The sequence below is a fragment of the Aedes aegypti genome, chromosome 3 (genome assembly GCF_002204515.2).
Source record: "Aedes aegypti strain LVP_AGWG chromosome 3, AaegL5.0 Primary Assembly, whole genome shotgun sequence".
NCBI lineage: Eukaryota > Metazoa > Arthropoda > Insecta > Diptera > Culicidae > Aedes > Aedes aegypti.
The window spans coordinates 153,571,413-153,577,412 of NC_035109.1; the positions used below are offsets into that span (position 1 = coordinate 153,571,413).

Here is a 6,000-nt window from a genome sequence, read left to right on the forward strand (position 1 = left end):
TTGATATTCTTTTAAAGTTGCACTTACGAAATTTTGATAAAAAAAAAGAATTTTACTCAAGGAAAAAAAAATCAATTTGTATTGAAAAAAAAAAAATAGTGACAAAATAAAGTGCCCACTTCCTTCTTGGCCCCAGAAAAGATGATTTAAGAAAAATAAAAAGCAATTTAATAGTTAATGTGTCCTCCTGGCCTTAAGGACTTGCTGTAGGCGCTTTGACATGCTTTTCACCAGGTTTTGTAGGTGTTGCGGTTCTAGTTCTTCCCAGACGCGCTCCAAGGTCTCAAAATAATTATTTTTGTTGGTAACACCAGTTTTGTCAACCCTGGCATCGAGAATCGCCCACAAATTCTCGATGGGGTTGAGGTCTGGGTTTTGTGGAGGTCATTCCAGCGGTTTAATCCGAGAAGACCGGAAGAAAGACTTGGTCTTCTTGGCAGTATGCTTCGGATCGTTGTTCTAAAGAAATGTGAATTTCTCTTCAAGGCCCGTCTGGATCAGCGAAACCTCCAGATTTTACCGTAAGATGTTGATGTAGGAATCAACTGACTTATAAGTGCAACTTCAAAAGAATATCAAAAATAAAATATCAAAAAAGATTTAAGTGTGTTAACTTTAATTTGAACCAAATCAATGAGAGAAATTCGAAAACTGGTAAGGTGGGGACTTTATTTAATAGCTTTCCCGGGAAGCTCACAAGATTGATCAGAGCAACGATGGACGGTGTGCAAAACTGCGTGAAGATCTCGGGCGATCACTCCAGTTCGTTCGAGTCTCGACGGGGACTACGACAGGGCGACGGACTTTCGTGCCTGTTGTTCAATATTGCGCTTGAAGGTGTCATGCGGAGAGCCGGACTTATCAGTCGAGGCACGATTTTCACGAGATCCGGACAATTTGTTTGCTTCGCGGACGACATGGATATTATTGGGAGAAAATTTGAAACGGTGGCAGATTTGTTCACCCGCCTGAAACGCGAAGCAACAAGAGTCGGGCTAATGGTGAATGCGTCGAAAACAAAGTACATGCTGGTTGGCGGAACTGAGCGCGACAGGACCCGCCTAGGAAGCAGTGTTACGATAGACGGGGATACCTTCGAGGTGGTGGACGAGTTCGTCTACCTCGGATCCTTGTTGACGGCTGACAACAATGTTAGTCGGGAAATACGAAGGCGCATCATCAGCGGAAGTCGTGCCTACTATGGGCTCCAAAAGAAACTGCGGTCAAGAAAGATTCACCCCCGCACCAAATGCACGATGTACAAAACGCTCATAAGACCGGTAGTTCTCTATGGGCATGAGGCGTGGATTATGCTCGAGGAGGACTTGCAAGCTCTTGGGGTTTTCGAACGCCGAGTGCTAAGGACGATCTTCGGCGGCGTGCAGGAGAACGGCGTGTGGCGGCGAAGGATGAACCACGAGCTCGCTCAACTCTACGGCGAACCCAGTATCGTGAAGGTAGCTAAAGCTGGAAGGATACGCTGGGCAGGGCATGTTGCAAGAATGCCGGACAACAACCCTGTAAAGATGGTTTTCGCCACGAATCCGGTCGGAACAAGAAGGCGTGGGGCGCAGCGAGCTAGGTGGATTGATCAGGTACACCAGGACCTGGAGAGCGTGGGTCACAGGCGAGGATGGAGAGAAGCGGCCATGAACCGAGGGAATTGGCGAAATATTGTTGGCGAGGCTTTATCAAGATAATTGATGTAAAGCCAAATAAGTAAGTAAGTAATCATGAATAGGTGGATTAGGGGCATACAGACAAATGCTTATTTTAAAACCATTGAATGGCAATATGTTTCAGTAACCCTCGGCTGGTTTCCAAGTTCGTGATTAGTCAGGGTGTCGATTCAATTTTGAAACTAAAATTCCCTGACTTTCCCTGACCTTCCAGTCGTTTTCCAGAAAAATTCCAGGCCACTCAATTGGTTAATTTGAACCGAAATTAGTACGATTTGTACAAGAAGATACATATCCGATTATTTGCATGATGTAAAGTTTATGTTATGAATAAGTTGCCCAAAGCTATCACTTTACTGAAATATATTTGCCAGATATAATTTTTTTATCGTGTATTCAAGTTGATATGATAAAATTGAGCAATTGAACAAAGATGTGCTCGGCTACTGAACTACCTCAAATATAATTTCACAAGTTTTAGGCATATACGACAATTCTGAACCCCTTCTTGATTGAACATGAATACACCTTTTTATATAAGAAGCAACACTGTTACGATCATCCACTATGCTTTTTAAGTGTAAAAAATTATCCTGAAATTTTACTATTACTTTTTCCAGGTAAAATTCTAGCTATTGCCGAAGAACTTTTTTAAAGAATGGCTTCAAGAAATTCCACATAGATATCTCAGAAATTCCCCTTGAAATTCTTGAACATATTTGTACAGATATTCCTTCAATATTTCTCCATGACGATTTCCCCTAAAAGCTTCTTATCTCCAGGGTTTTCTAAAATTTATTAGAGTATTTCTTTCAATCTTGAGTTTCTCCAAGAATAGAATTTGGATTTTTTAGAATTACAGGGGATAGGCAAAATGATTGAGATAGGCAAAATTTTGGCTAAATTCAAATGCTTACAACTTTATGAAAAATTGATGAAATTCGATGCATCCGGAAGCAGTCGACGGCAAATTTGGTCTAGTTTCAGGAACTTGCTTGGACATGAATATTGGCCATCGGCCACCGATTATATTCCGGATTTTCCGAGGTTAGGGTCAATAGGGGCAGTATGGTCCACCTAAGCAAAAGTTCTTGAAAAGCATAGAAAAACAATACAATTTAATCGATCCATAAGCTCAATTTGTAGTTTGAAGCATCTCCTTTCATACCAAAGTTGTATTTTGGTAAAAAGATTACTTAGAATTTTTTTGGGAACATTTTTGAAAAACACTATTTTGTGTGTGACTCTACACTATACGGGGCGAAATGGTCCCCCCTACGGGGCAATATGAGCCACCATACTAAATCTTATTATTTTAATTGGAAAACCATTTGCAAGGCTTAATTTAGAAGAAGACAATAATGTATGATAGAGTTTAGTACAAAAACTGAGTTGAAGTCTGATTTGAATCATGAAATGGTATGTTTTGCTGACAGTTCAATAAATCATGGTACTAAGAGCTTCAGTTTTCAAACATAGTCGTTCAAATAAGTTTAACCAGTTAAAAATTCTAGTTTTAATTGAAATCACGTGCGATAACAATATTGCAATTAAACTGCTAAAATGACATGGCATTTTTGGTTATCTATTTTTGTGATAAGATAGCTTTGACCGGCTATGACCATATTGCCCCGTTCCTAGATGTTTCATATAAATTATATTTTATTGAAAATTTATTTTAGAATCTATACAATTTTGTGCACATAATGCCTATGAATAATGGAAGAACGAACTGCTGTGAAAAAAATTGAAGTCAATAAACAAAACTTTATGCAAAGCTTATTTTTACATCCAAAATCTTATAAGATTTTCGTAGTAGCATCAACATTTCAGATTTTTATCGATATATGAAGTTCCAAATCAGTTTTTTGCCTAGTTTTCACGGTGGTGACTAATTGAAGAATACTTTATAAGGTCCTAAGGTTATTGAGATCAAAATCTGTGTTTTAAGCTCAAATAAAAGGTGGCCCATTTTACCCCGTATGACCATACTGCCCCGCCTTCCCCTATATCCAAATGGCATTTTTTCTGTCGCTTGTATTTTTGTGTGGTGTGAAATTGTATAGATGTGTACAATTTTCCTAGAAACTAGAACTAAAGGGAAGTCGAATGCCGGCGGACGCATTAAGATTCGTTGAAAAACTTCAGAAATATGACAATTTCCGTAAAACTGGTTCCGGAAAATATGGTCAGGTCATTACCAATCATGTAAATATTATTCGAATCTATATGCAAGTGACGTCAATCTTCAAAATGATGCTTTCAGCAGCATTTTCAGAACCATCAGATGCACTGAACACTCTATAGTAGGTTCCAGGTGCCCTGGGGGAAGTGACCAATTAGGAACATATCTGGAACCATATCAATATGGGCATCAAACTTCAATATTTTCAAAGATGAAGAGCATTTTCAGCACCATCGGCTGCCATGGCCACTCTACAGTTGGTTGATGCCCCGAAAAGTGTGACCAATTCAAAACATGTCCGGAATTACATCAATATGAGTATCAAGTATCAAGATTTTAGAAGCTGACTCTTCCGAATTGGCCACATGCTCCCGGGAGCATCATGTACGAAAATCTTGAAGTGTGATATCCATACTGATATGGTTCCAGGCACGTTCCTAATTGGCCACATCCCCCAGGGGACCTGGAACCTACTATACAGTGGTGATTGAAATCAGTTGCTCTGTAAATGCTTCCAGAAACATCACTTTCAAACATATTGAAGCTGTATACCCATATCGATCTGTTTCCGGCCAAGTTTCAAATTGGACACATCCTCCGGGGCACCTGGAACCTACTATAGAGTAGGCATGGCAGCCGGTGGTGCTGAAAATGCTTCCAGAAACATCACCTTTGAAAATATTGAAGTTTGATACCTATATTGATATGGCTCCAGATGTGTTCCTAACTGACCACTTCCCCTAGGGCACCTGGAACCTATTATAGAGTGGTCAGTGCATCTAATGGTTCTGAATATGCTGCTGGAAGCATCATTTTGAAGATTGATCCCGGACCAGTTTTACGGAAATGGTGATATTTCTGAAGATTTTTAACGATTCTTAATGCTTCTGCCGGCATTCAACTTCCTATTAGTTCTAGTTTCTAGGAAAATTGTAAACATCTATACAACTTAACACCGCACAGAAATACAAGTGACAGAAAAAATGCCATTTTGACATGACCTCGGAAAATCCGGAATATCTCCGGGGGCAGTTGGCCAATATGCATGGCCAAGCAAGTTCCTGAAACTGGACTAAATTTGCCGTCGACTGCTTCCAGATGCATAGAATGTCAACTTAAAGTGACTTGCTACCAGCTCTGCTATTTTAATTTTTCTCAATACATATTAGGTAAAATATTTTTTCATGTTTCAATTCAAAACAAAGAAGAATCATAACACTCTTCAACCAACCTGGCAACACTGACCCGACCCGTCCGACATCGACATCAGCAGCAAAATGAGAACGGGGAAAATTTTCCTTTCTTCTTCCGCCCCAACCAAAACTGAAACCCTGAAAAAAAAAAACTCCGTCTCTGGGGGCTGACACGAAGGCAAAGACCCTCACCATGTACCCTTTGATGCCTCTGGCCGAAACTGTGTAATATCCAAATTGGCAAACAACAATGGAAGAAAACATACGAACTTCTTTCTTCTGAGAACGGGATCTTCTCTGGGAACCTGGCAAACGCAAATCCGTCGATCTTTCTTTTCCACAAGACGAAAACCCCTCCGCGACGCAGCACTTTTTTCTTCTTCAGGCAGCAGCTTACTCACTTCCAGGTGGCACCAAATCGCACTTTTAACTCCCTTTACGCAAGATAAAAAGCCTTTTTCCGTCGGAATCTTTACACTACTGTCTGGTGGCAGTGAAAATCGACGTCTTCGCGAAAATTACCATTCGATTCGAGAACGGAAAAAAGGTTTCACAAGTCCGCACATCGACGAGCAATTAATTTACGTCCGACCGAAACTGCGAGCAAACGAGGAAAACGACCAAACTCAGCCGTGAGTGACGAAAAATCTGCCTTTGATGGCCTTGCGGTCGTTGGCCAGAAAGAGATGCGTATAATAAGATGGCTGCGCGATGCTGATCAAAAAGGGATGAGAAATTTTTATGGAGTTCTCTTTTGCTCTTTTGGGTTTCGTGTTTCGGAAAGAAAAACAGATGCCAGAGTTCACGAACACTGGCACAAAAGAAAACGTCAAACTGACAACTGCAATCAGAGAGCCCATGTAGCAATTACGAGGGGCTTGAAAGGAAAAAATAATAAGACAAACCACACTGAAATGTTTTTATTCTCAAACAGTGCACTCTC

General features: G+C 40.5%; 1 protein-coding gene across 1 annotated transcript in view; it reads right to left on the reverse strand.

Annotated features, from left to right (window-relative positions):
* Nucleotides 1–5,718, reverse strand: part of LOC5564183 (ubiquitin-conjugating enzyme E2 Q2) — an 80,743-nt gene extending 75,025 nt beyond the window's left edge. The window contains 1 exon segment of the mRNA XM_021854376.1: nt 5,459–5,718. The gene's annotated coding sequence lies outside the window, so the exon portion shown is untranslated.
* Between the last annotated feature and the right edge of the window lie 282 nt (nt 5,719–6,000).